The sequence below is a fragment of the Cervus canadensis genome, chromosome 8 (genome assembly GCF_019320065.1).
Source record: "Cervus canadensis isolate Bull #8, Minnesota chromosome 8, ASM1932006v1, whole genome shotgun sequence".
Lineage (NCBI taxonomy): Eukaryota > Metazoa > Chordata > Mammalia > Artiodactyla > Cervidae > Cervus > Cervus canadensis.
Window position 1 is genome coordinate 48,605,761 of NC_057393.1, and position 13,334 is coordinate 48,619,094.

The following is a 13,334-nucleotide window of genomic DNA, read 5'->3' on the forward strand; positions in this document are numbered from 1 at the left end:
GAGCTCTTACCCACTGCACATTTTCCTAGCTAAAGATTTGCTTTAACTCAACCTCTTCTAATCTCTGCTCCCCTCTTCAGCAGCCCAAGCCCTGTCAAAATGACTGAAGCCTGGTTACATTCTGCAGTACCACTTGAACTAAGAGAAATTCAAAACAAATACAGGCTATTCCACTGTCACCTTCTCTGTCCACAATGAGCTTTCTCTCCAGTTTTCTTTATCCCTTGTTCAAACAAGCATAGATAAACCAATCAGGTGCATGATGACTACTCATCTAGGTAATGAGATGTTCTGCTCTACTTTTGCTGGTACTCCAGCAAAAAAAAAAAAAAAAAAAAAAAAAGGTGGTGGGGGAAAGAAGGGTATTTTTAAGAAAACAAATGACTTTAAAAAGATTCAAGATTCACCTTTAGGGGAATACATGGAAGAAGAGATCTTTCTGTGACGATGGCAGTTCAGGTGTGATATCTGCTTTTCTTCTTTTCCTCTCTAATGAGAAGAGTCAACCTTCCCTGGTTTTGAAACTCTAGGAAAGAAATTATACCAACTGACTTCTGAGAGCCTCTGACAAGCCTATTATCAAATGCCTTCAGCTCAAAATAATTGTCATGCTACAGTGACACAGTCTGGACCTACTTCACCATCAACACATACAAACACCTGGATGCTTACTCTGTACAAAGCACTGAACTAGTACCGTTGGCGAAACAAAACTTTTTAGGAAAAAATTCAACCAAGGAGCTTATAAAATATACAGAGCATAAGACAACTTAAACTTTCTATTCTCTTGTTTTTTAATACTTTTACAAAAGCAAATGAATTTTTCTACATCACGAACAAAAGTAAAAAACAAATGACAAATAAAAAAGCAAATGCAATGTGCCAAAGAGTTGATATCCATACAAGAGTTTCTGCAAATAAGTAAGAAAAAACTAGATTAGAAAAATGAACAAAGGACAGAGAAATGCAAAGTGCCAAAAAAACATATAAAACTGCTCAACCTTATTCATAATCAAAGAAGCATAGATTAAAACTATAATGCTGTTTGTTCAGCTGGCAGACTGGCAAAAATTAAAAGACTGATGTTACTGTGCTGAAGAGGGGAGGGGAGAACATATGCAAACACTTGGTTGGAAAGTGAATTGTTATGAAGATTTCACAGAGCAGTTTGGCACTATAGCAAACCTGTATGGCTCTGTAAATGCATTTCTAAGAATTCATCCTAGAAAATAAAAATACTCTCACAGGATATGTACAAGCACCACAGCATTGTTTGTAATGCCAGAAAATTGGAAACAATCTAAATATTCATCAACAGCTGATTAGTACATTAAATTAAGGTATATTTGTAAAAGGGAATACTACTCGGCTACTAAAAAGAATGACAAAATTAATATTTACTGACATAAAAGACTCCTGCCACATATTCAGTGAAAACAGAAAGTTAAAGAAAATGATGCATAGTATGACCCCATTTTTTGGAAAGAGGGAAAGGGGTTAAGAGGAAGAAATGAAGACAATGGAAAAGAAAAATTATCTTTATATTACTTTTAATAGCAGTAATCTCTGGAGCGCAGGGCAGGATTACAGAAGACATTGACTTTCTACTTCCGGGCTGTTACTGTTTGACTTTTCAACACAAATATGCATAACTTCTTTAAACAGAAGAAACAAAAGAGAGGGTCTATGGTACCAGACAGGGAAACAATATTGGAGCTTCACTTGATTAAAAACTGAGAAGGCTTACAGTGAAGAAATTTAATATATTTAATGATGGTACAAGAAACACCAACTGCCTTCAAACAATCATACACAAGAGCGAACTTTTAGCCTTGGACCACTGAGGACGGCTTCACAGAAGAGACAGGATTCTCACTAGATTTTGAAGAACTATGATAAGCAAAGAATGGGAGGAGGAAAGGCAGCACTCTGCAACAGAATGCATCCTTGAGAATTTTTAATAGCCACATTAAGAAAGCAAAAAGAATCAAAAATAATAATACATTTATTTAACCCAACATATTCAAAACAGTATTATCAATACGTAATCAAAACTTGTATGGTACAAGATATTTTACCTTCTTTTTATTGCACCATCTTCAAAATCTGGTGCATACTTCAGACTAGCCATGTTTTGAATATTCAACAACCACATGTGGTACCACAGTGGACACTACAGATCTAAGGATTCCAAACTCACATCCAGTATTGGATATTTAGGTGACAGAGGCTAATAAAAGCAGTGGGAAGTGAATGAGGCAGAAAAGGAAGAAGGGGCCAGAGAAGAAGGCCAGTATGGGACAATTTTAATTTTATATTGTAAGCAAATAAGAAACCAGAAAAAAATATTTAACAAGTAGAGATGATCACTAAAGCACTATTTCAGGAAGATTAACTTTTCTCTTTACTCAAGATACACACATGTAAATACAGCAAGTCTTTTTCTCAACATTTTTTATTACATGAAAGATTATTGAAATTGATAACAATAAAAGTTATCTGTCATCAAGTGACAGTATTTTGTTGACCTGATATATAGACACTTTTGAATACTGTTCAAATATTTTTATTTCATGATATTTTTAAATGATGTTTGAAAAATAAGTAAGTTTAAGAATTTCACCGAAAGTTAATAGCCTTAACTTTAGTATTTCCCAACAGGACCTCCTTTCAGCTAGAAATCTAAATATTCTTAGTTAAATACAAATTTAAGACATTCAAGATTTTATATTCCTGAAATATGTTACAAAAATTTTAATTTCAAGTAAGAAAGCGACCTACAAATTTCAATATACACAAAACAGCATGACAACCACGCAAGTCTCCTCCAGATTTAACTTCAGTATTGAGAGCCTATAACATTTCGGCGAGTTTAGGTAAATTATCTATCTAAAGAAAAAAAAAAAATGCTCAAAAGAAGAGACAGGAAATCAGGGCACGGAAGAAAACCACTGGTCATACGCCATTTCCTTCATTACCTGAAATGACCGCCAGGGCAGAAAAGTGACTTTTCAGCTAAAAATCAGAAATCCAGTGATGTCATCAGGACCAAAAACAATTTCAATAACTAACCACTCTGCATTAAAGTCATGTAACTTTATTTTTTTAAGTAGAAAACAACATTTAAGCTTATCAACTCCTTTCACTTTTTAAGACAAGGAAACAAAGATCCATATAGATTTAAATACAATATCCAAGACTGCACAGTTAGCTTAGTGGTAATACCAGTACTATATAGATGTTAGTTTACAAAAATTAAAAGCCAAAGCCTGAGTGTTTTACAGTTTCTTTAAAATTTTCCAAATTTCCCAAATTATCCATAACAGGTATACTACTTTTATAATTTTTTAAAAAGCAAAAAATGTTTGCTTTAAAAACTACTAAATAGTGATACTTCCAGGAACACTCTCCTCTCCTTTCCAGTCCAAGGTCTCACTGTACAGGCCAATTACTCAGGAAAGCCTTCCAAAGCACCTGCACCCTAAACAGACCAACTTCCCTTACTACCCTTGTAAGCCACCTGTACTTCTGTTCCGTAGACTGTAATGTAACTACAATTAGATAATTATTTGTGAAGTTATTTACTGTCTATCTTCTCTCTCTAGGTCTTAAGTTGCTATTTCTCAGGGCTGTACTAGGCTCTCTGCTGCTATATACCAGGAGTTCCTGAAATGAGGTCTGTAAAATAAGCATGAAATTATATACTGTTGTTGCTGTTGTATATAACAATCATACACTGTCACTGACTCAGTTGCTAAGTCATGTCTGACTCTTCCAGACCCCATGGACTGCAGCAGGCCAGACTCCTCTGTCCTCCACCACCTCCTGGAGTTTGCTCAAATTCATGTCCACTGAGTTGGTAATCCTATCTAACCATCTCATCCTCTGCCACCCTCTTCTCCTTTTGTTTTTAACTTTTCCCAGCAACAGAGTCTTTTCCAGTGGCTCTTCCCATCAGGTGGCCAAAGTATTGGAGCTTCACCTTCAGCATCAGTCCTTCCAATGAATATTCAGGGTTGATTTCCTTCAGGATTGACTGGTTTGATCTCCATGCAGTCCAAGGGACTCTCAAGAGTCTTCTCCAGCACCACAATTTGAAAGCATCAGTTCTTTGGTGCTCAGCCTTCTTCATGATCCAACTCTCCCATCTGTACACGACTACTGAAAAAACCAGAGGTTTGACTATACAGATCTTTTCGGCAAAGTGATGTGTCTGCTTTTTAATATGCTGTCTAGGTTTGTCGTAGCCTTCCTTCCAAGGAGGAAGCATTGTTTAATTTCAAGGCTCCAGTCACCATCTGTAGTAATTTTGGCGCCCAAGACAATAAAATCTGTCACTACTTCCATTTTTTTCTCCTTCTACTTGCCATGAAGTGATGGATGCCATGATCACTGGATGCTGTAATCTTAGTTTTCTTTTTTAATGTTGAGTTTCAAGCCAGTTTTTTCACTATACTCTTTCACCTTCATCAAGGTGAATTTATATACTTAATTGCTATATTTGTGTATTTTTCTTCAGATACTCAAAAAATGACCTTAAAAGGGGTTAAGAACCTTTAAAATAGTGGGTTTATGTTGTTTACCTACCCAGATAGCATCACCAAGTCAACAGACAGTCTGAGCAAACTCCCAGAGATAGTGAAGGACAGGGAAGCCTGGCGCACTGCAGTCCAGTGGGTTGCAAAGGGTCAGACACAACTTAGCGACTCAACAACCACCTACTCAGAGCTACCTTTCTTTGAGGAAACAACCACTTGCCCATTTCACATGGCTCCAAGAAGGCTACCAGTCCCTGACTGCTTCAGTGGGCATACAAGCCAATTCTGGCAATGATGGTACCCCACATTCCATGTAGACTCAATAACAATCTCTCTATGAGAGAGAATATATGCACCTGGGAAAGAAATGTTTTTTCCCTCTCTTGAACCTACAGCATTAAGGACCATATAACCCTGGAGTTACCAGTGGTCCTCTCTGCCAGATGAAAGTACCTACTGAAAACGAGGCCAAAAAAAGTGGTAAGCAGAGAAGACAGATTCCCAATTACATCATCTGAACACATAGATCCAGTCATATTTATTTCTAGTCTTTTCCCAAAAATGGGGCTGGGAGGTGGTTGGGGGGAGCTTTTCCCCCTTTAAACTAATCTGAGTTAGTTTTGTCACTTGCAAACAAAAGTCACTTTAGAGAGCCACCTAGTTCCCATTACTGGAATATACAATTTATATGGTATTCAATTCCAAATGTCTATCTACCTCCAACTCAAACCTCTGTCAAACTCCAGACTTATATATGCAACTTGCAAGTAGAAATCTCTACCTGGTGTTTCAGAGGATCAAAACTAAATTATTTTCCTCCAGAAACCAGTTCTCCCCCTACTTTTTTCATCTCAGTTTTTTTCATCTCAGTCAACAACACACATCTACCCTGACAGGTTTCCAATCTAGAAACCTGGGAGTTATTCTTAACAATCCCACTCCTCCTCTCCTCCACAACTAATTACCAAGTCCTATCCGTTCTACACCCTAATTACCTGCCACCATCCTAAGTGTGAGCAAGGACGGAACAGCTTCCCTACAAGCTTCAGTATCTTTGGGCTTTTTTTCTCCAAACTGATTATCCACTATGTAACTAATCTCCCTGAATTGTAAATTTGACTATTTTATCCCCACACTTGACTTACCCCTATTCTTCTTAAGTGAAGTGAATGTGTTAGGGGCTCAGTCATGTCCGACCCCATGGACTATAGCTTGCCAGGCTCCTCTGTCCAAAAAAGTCTTCAGACAAGAATAATGGAGTGGGAAGCCATTCCCTTCTCCAGCGGATCAACCCAGGGATTGAACCCAGATCCCCTGCATTGCAGGCACATTTACCATCTGAGCCACCAAGAAAGCCCTTCAAGGAACAGCCAATTATATACAGGTAGAGCAATAGTCAAGCCCTACAGCTTCAGATGTTATTAGTGGTATGAAAAATGTTTACAGTAAGAAAACAAGGTTCATCACAAATATAACAGAAGAGTGACAACGTGCATAATATCAGGCAGGATAGCTCAAATCCACCAGTTATTTTTTTCATTTTAAATTTCTTTTTTAATTGAAAGATAACTGCTTTACTGTGTTGGTTTCTGCCAAACATCAACATAAATCAGCCATAAGTATACATATGGCCCCTCCCTCTTGAACCTCCCTCCACATCCCACTAAGTGTCCACCAGTTTTCAATAAAAAATACACAGGAATATCTTTCCTTATCTATTTAGTGTCTTTCCTTATCTATTCAGTAATTCATTAGTTCCATATTTAACTGCCCTTATGAACCTGGCATAGGGACTCACTGAGTCCACCAAAAGATGGATTCCACTAATCATATGATCTCCTTAAGGCGATACTCTCATGCTTTCTTCAAAAAACATTACTGGAGAGCTTTGAAAACATCATTTTGTTTCTTTCTTTCCAATTTTTAGAACTCACAGCCTTTTAAAGTATTGGCGATAGAGCACTATTCCCAGTAGTTAAGACATGGAAACAGCCTACATACCTACCCACAGATGAGGACAGACGTGGTACATATACAATGAGATACTGCTCAGCCATAAAGAAGGATGAAACAATGCCATTTGCAGCAACATGAACGGACCTGGAGGTTATCATACTAAGCAAAGTAAATCAGATAAAGACAAATATATGATATCACTTACTTGTGGAATCTACAGTATGACACAAATGAATTTACCTATAAAACAGAAACAGACTCACAGACATAAAGAATAGCCTTGCTGTTGCCAAGGAGTAGGAATGTAAGGGAGGGAAGGGCTGAGAGTTTGGGATTAGCAGATGCAAACTATTATATATAGGATACATAAACAAGATCTTACTGTATAACACAGGGAACTATATTTAGTATCCTGTGATAAACCATAATGGGGAAGAATATATATATATGTATAACCAAATCTACACTCTGCTGTAGAGCAGAAATTAACACACTATAAAGCAACTATACATCAGTAAAAATTTTTAAACGTTGGCTATAAAACTGACAAACATAACTATGATTTAGCAAATTATCCAAATATTTACAATTATTTTTATATTTACTTTTTACAAAACTAAGTATATGATGATTGTTAATGATGATATATAAATACTGGATATTGTCTAAAATAATCCACAAAACTTGCTATCACAACTCTACCACAATTCCCCCCTATATAATCTGTGCCATTTTGTGAAAATTATCAGCGCTTTAGAAACCTGTGAGTTCAGAAAATGAGCAAAAGAAATGGAGAGGAAAATCTGGGGGGAGTCAAGGTACCTCGAGATCAGGCTGGCGTACCCAGTTGTGACGAGATCCCATCCAAACATATAAGTATTTCTCTATATTGCATGAAACATTTTACTTGCTAAAGAGGTTTAGCAAGCACCCTCTCCATTCACAGTATCAGTAGGGCTATAAACCATTCCCACGTAAATGTGGTTTAACTTCTTCCCAACATGTATGCTAAAGGAATAGGAGTTTTGATAAGTGAGAGAAACCCCACTCATTAATTCTAAAGCACATATATTTTCCATATCTTAGCATTTCTGAAATGAAGGTGCAGTCAATGGCTTCTTAAAATCAACTAGAAGCATATTTTCTTTATAAATGGTCTATAAAATGAGGGTGTATCTTATAGTTGACATAATTCAACACAATTCAGCATTTAATCTTGTAAGTATTAAAGAGTTGGACTGACCTGGTCAATAATGACCTTGAGGTTTTAAAACAGCACTCTAAAAGCATAAACACTAATAAAAAGTAGAAGAGGGAAGAAGGAAACACTTTCTAGATCAAAATTTAGCCTGAGAGGAAATTCATTTTCCTTTCTCTCCATGGCTCCCTGCTCCTAAGATCCAAAAGTCCAATCAATACTACTATAATTGATGTCCAACTGCTGCTAGGCCAGATAGGGGCCTTTTTCCATTTATCATTTTAATACGCAGCAAAGCCAGATACAGACCCATTCTACAGTCTTAGGAGCAGAGCTAGTATTTGTATAAAAATTGCTGTAAAAGATCAAATGACTCACAAAATGATACACTTAACATGTATACATATATAACTATACACAAATTATATTTCAATAAGGTTGTTTATTTAAAAAGACAAATGAGTGGCAAAAGCCACAAGCTTTCAGTTATAAGACAACTAAGTACTAGGGATGTAATGTACAACAATATGATAAACATAATTAACACGGCTGTATGTTATATATGAAAGTTGACAAGAATAAATCTGAAGAGTTTTCATCACAGGAATAAAAATTTTTTCCATTCTTTAATTTTGAATCTATATGAGACGATGGATGTTCACTAAACTTACAAAGATAATCATTTCATGATGTATGGAAGTCAAATTGTTACGCTGTACACCCTAAACTTAAGAGAGTGTTGTATGTCAATTATATCTCAATAAAACTAGAAGAAAAAAAAGACAAGTGAGCAAATGCAAGAAGAAAATATTAGATTAAAAGACTTCATACCTTTAGAAAACCCTTTCCTTCACAACCATCCAGAAGAAGAAAATGGAGAAGACTTCAAGAAGAGTTGGAATCTGAAATGGGGCTTGAAGAATGGGCAGGACTTGTACATATGAAAATCAGCCATTTATTCATCCAAGTAGATGGAACAGTTATAAGCAACAGCAGAATCAGCAGGGAAAGAACATGGGCAGGAAGCAAAAATAGTGGAAGATACATGACATGAAGTTGCTCAGTCATGTTTGACTCTTTGCAGCCCCGTGGACTATAGCCTACCAGGCTCCTCAGTCCATGGAATTTTCCAGGCAAAGTACTGGAGTGGGTTGCCATTCCTTTATAAGAATCTGGCAAATCTGAGGCGAATTCCAAAAAAACAATTTCATTTAATAGAAGACACTCGAAACTTCTGAGTGGGGAAAATGAAAAGAACAGGACTCAAGATTAATTTAGGCAGCGATGCCTAAGATAACCTGGATAAGGAAGTAATGGCAATAAAGTCATAACAGAAGTCCAGGTGGGATGAGAATCTGCTTCAGTTAGCAGGGAAAAAAAGACTGAAGAGGAAAAATTATGAAATATACAAAGAAATACATAGGACATAATATTGTATACCAGTATAGCAAATTAAACAATTTAAAGAAAAATGAACTTTGTGAAAACCAAGTAACACTTGATTTGAAAACTTAATAAATTTCTGGAAAAATATTAAACACTAAAATTCATGCAAGAAAGAGAAAACCTACAAAGATCAACTGCCATGTAATAAGCTGAAATGGTATTCAAATTCCTCTCCAGAAAAGAAAAAAAAAAAATTCTAAGCTTTAATGCTCTTATAAGCGAGTTCTGCCAAACTCTCAAGTAAAAGATAATCTCAGCCTAAACTGTTTCTGAAAGAGAAAAAGGGTGAAAGTGGTCCAACTCATTTTATAAATCTATTATAACCTTGATACCAACATGTATTAAGAACTGAACCAGAGCTGGCATGAACAGAGAGAAAAGTGACAATACCATGAAAGGAGAACCAATAGATGCTGACTACAGACTACATGTGATGGGATGGGGAAAGGTCTGTGTTTGGGATAACGTCGACAGAAATAAGGAACACCAGGGAAAGAAGTTTGGTAAGAACACTGTACCTGAATAATCAGATAGAGATATTCATAAAACAACTGGAAAAACCAGGATTCAAGGGCAGAAAAGAAATAAAGAATAGAGACTTGAGAATTATTCAGACAAAAGGGTATGAAACAATAATGTCAAAAGATCAGAGAAATATAAAAAATGATCTGAAAATTGAAACTTGGAGAACACTTAGATTCATCAGGAAGAAGGAAGACCAGAAAGTAGAAAGGGGGCAAAGAATAACAAAGTCAGCATAATGTCAGAGAAGCCCTATTTTCATCTAGGAAATTCATATTCATCCTTCAGAATTGTTCACAGGGTTCCAAAGTAACAATTTCAAGAAGGCCTTCTAAGATTCTTCCAACATAAACCATCACTAGGTCAGGTCCTCATTTTAAGCTCTTATAAATACTCTGCACTTTAATTATACAATTATATTTAATTACAGAATTCATGTCTCCCTCAGTAGACTTTAAGCTCCATGAGGGAAAGGCACCCTATCTGTCTTTGCCTTCTGCTGCCTCCTGTGTTATGTTAAAATACAGTAAGTATTTGTTGAATGAAATGGACAGATGAAGGACAGACAAGGATAGGCATTTCAAGAATGATGGGTTGACGCTAAAAGTTACAAAAAGTTCAAGTTGACTTAGAAAGGAGGCCCAAAAGTGTTTATTAGGTTATAGGTGACCTCTGCGAAGGTGAAATTCAGATAACAACGGTTAACAAGTGAATGGATGGTCAGGAAGTAAAGGCAGGAAAAGTAAATTACTCTTGGTAATGTCTCAAGTTGATTTTATGGAATGAATTTTAATTTCACTTCAATTTTGCTCTATTTTTGTTTAATGAACATGTATTACTTCTATAAGGACAATTTTTTTGTTGTTGTTGTTAATATGATTTGAAAAGGAAAAGCAGCAACAAGACAGGTGGAGGGAGTAGTAAATTAAAGGGTAAACAAGTACTCTAAGAGGGTAACAAACTCCATTAAGTAGGAAAGAAAAAACTGAAATAAGGTATTAACTAGGAAGAAGGACAAAACATATTCTTCCACTAAGATGGAAGGAAAAGAAGATGTTGATAAAAGGAATCCAGTAAATTCTGGAAGGAGCTCCCACTGGAAACCTCAAGGTTCTCAAGAAAGGATGAGAAGTGAAGCAAGTAGAAAAAGTCTCAAATGAGTTCTACAGAGAATGCGCAGGGGGTGGGAAACCCAAAACAGAAGCGGAATACAGGTTCTATTAAAAGGGCATTCTAAATTTCAATTGGCCTTTTGTAAAACTTCATCCCATTTCTAGCTCAGAACTGCCCTAGTTTACTTTAATTTTAAATATTTAAATTCTAGTTCACAAACTATTTCAACAACTGAAAACTGATAGGCATTAATACATTCTACTTTAATTCCGACTTGAACTGCTCTTTTGAAATAAATACAATAAAGGAGTTGTTTTCAACTGAAGCAACAAAATAGCGATCATTTCAAGTATGAGTGAACTGAAAAGCGCTCCTAAACTTAAGAGTGTTTGCAGAGAAAGGCTTTTTGTAATTGTTGCTGTTTAACTCTTCGCATGCCTCACTCCAACAGATTCCGAGTAACAGAGAAAATCTTGGGTTCAAATCTCAGCTCACTTAAGTCAAGTTATTCAACCTCTCTCCGTCTCGATTTCCTCTTCTAGAAAATGAGGAATACAATAACCAGGATTATCGTAAGGATTAAATGACGTAACACAGGTGACCGTGCCAAGTTCGTACTATGTACTCAGAACAGTTTGCTAACCGTTTGAAAGAGAAAACTTGCAGCACTTTGACCAAATTAAAACATTCGAAAGCTGAAAAAGCACAAGTCACAAAACGCCAGACCCTAACACACAGCACATTATTTTTCTTCCCGGACGCAAGCTATTTTTTTCTTGCCAAACCTTTCCACTAGGAGTCTGGAAAGAGAAAAAAAGGGTTACAGTCAATCCAGCATAAAGTTTTCAGAAACTGAAGTGCAGAATCACAACAGACATGGCAGCGGAAGCCGCGCAGGACAACAGGTGAACCTCCGAGAACCCTGGCACCTTCCCGCGGGCAAGTTTTGCAGGAGGGTTGGCAGTTCCTCCAGGCTCTACCGCCCCATGAGACAGACATTCGTTTTCTTTCTTTTTTTCCTTTCAGAAACGTAATAGACAAATCGTGAATATCACCCTCGCCGTTCCCGGGCGAGGGAGGTGAGCGCCTTTCCCATTTAAGGATTCAAGAATCTTCCTCGGTGGCGGCTTTCGCCCACACCGCCTCCCCAAACTCGGCCCGAAACCCGGGGGTGGGGAACAAAGAGGGGCCCGGAGGCGGGGACGTCGCAGGGGGCTGCCGGGGGCCAGGGTCTCCCGCAGGGCTGGGCCCGGGGCGGCAGGGCCCAGTCTGCCGCGGCCTGTCACAGCCTAGGCGGCAGAGACCCCCACGGGGCAGCCGGGCCTGGCGGCCCCCAGCTCGGGCCTCCCGCGCGCGCCTGGCTCCCCCCGAAACTTCGCCCGCGGCCCGCGCTGGCCTCCCCGGCGCAGCCGGCCTCTGCCGACGCGCACACGCACTCTCCGGACAAGCCAACTCACCCGAACCCTGGGGAACTCATCCTCCAGCTCTCGGAGCGGAGCGGGGTGGGCGCGGCGAGGCGCGGGGGCGAGGCAGGGGGCCCGGCTCGGCCTCCGCCCGGGGCGTGCAGCGGCCCCAGCCCGGTCGCCCCTCGCGCGGCCGTACAATCCTCGTCTCGCGCGGACGGACACGCCGGAGCCCGAGCCTTCCTGCCCGCCCTCCCCGCCCTCCTTGCCCTCCTCCCTCCTCGCTCCTCCTTCGCTGAGCGCCAGCAGGCGGATTCCAATCTCGGCAGCCGCCGCCGCCGCCGCCGCTGCGGACACTCGCACGGGAGGGAGGGGTGGGGGGCGGCGCGGGCGCGGGGTGTGGGGGGAGGGGCGGGCCTCCGCGAGACTCGGCGCAACGCTCGCGCACTGGGAGGGCACCCGCTCCGCCCGGCCGGGGACGCGAAGAGAGCCGAGCGCGCGGCGGAAGTTCCCGAAGGGTCCCCGGGGCTAGGCGCCCTGCTGCCGGGGAGGAGGGCTGGCCGCCGGCAAGGGGGCGCCGGGCTGCTGTAGGGAGGGGGGCTTCTCCTCCGCGCGGCCCTGCCGGCCCCTCCTCATCTAGACGCCGCATCGCCGCCTTGGCGGGGCCGGCTAGTCTCCGGAAGCTGTGTGGAGAAGACGCCGTACGCGCGCCGCACAGTTCTGAGCGCGGTGGAGCGGCGCAGATACCGCCGCTGCATGCTGCGCGCTCACCTGGCCCCCGGCACTTCCAGTGCTCCGGGGTTCCTTCGTGTGGACCCCCTCCCCGGACAAACTCTAAAGCTCTAACAAAAACTCTTAACACGTGAGAGCAGGTCAGCGCTTGCGGAATAAGCCTGATCGCTGAGAATTACACGCCATGGCGGAGAACTGCCCGACCGTGGTGGTAGTCGTTGCGACAAAGAAACGTACAAAGCCACAGTCCAACTATTATTTACCCATAGCTCCCCGGCTTCTCTTTCTGGGCTCTTTGCCAACGTACCGAGGCGCAGGTAGGGGGAGTTGAGGGGAAAGAAGCATTTTCGCGTCGATCCAGGAGCTGTGAGGCCTGGCCCGCCCGGGAACACTGATGGAGCCCGTGAATTCCAAAGGCATAAGTTG

At 40.4% G+C, this 13,334-nt stretch overlaps 1 protein-coding gene across 2 annotated transcripts in view; it reads right to left on the reverse strand.

Moving 5' to 3' along the window:
- Nucleotides 1-13,334, reverse strand: part of BMPR1A (bone morphogenetic protein receptor type 1A) — a 113,140-nt gene extending 99,806 nt beyond the window's left edge. Inside the window, exon 1 of one of the 2 annotated variants that reach the window (XM_043476189.1) lies at nucleotides 13,216-13,334. The gene's annotated coding sequence lies outside the window, so the exon portion shown is untranslated. Of the gene's footprint in view, nucleotides 1-12,230; nucleotides 12,522-13,215 lie in introns of those variants that run through there. The other variant, XM_043476188.1, reaches the window with a different exon arrangement.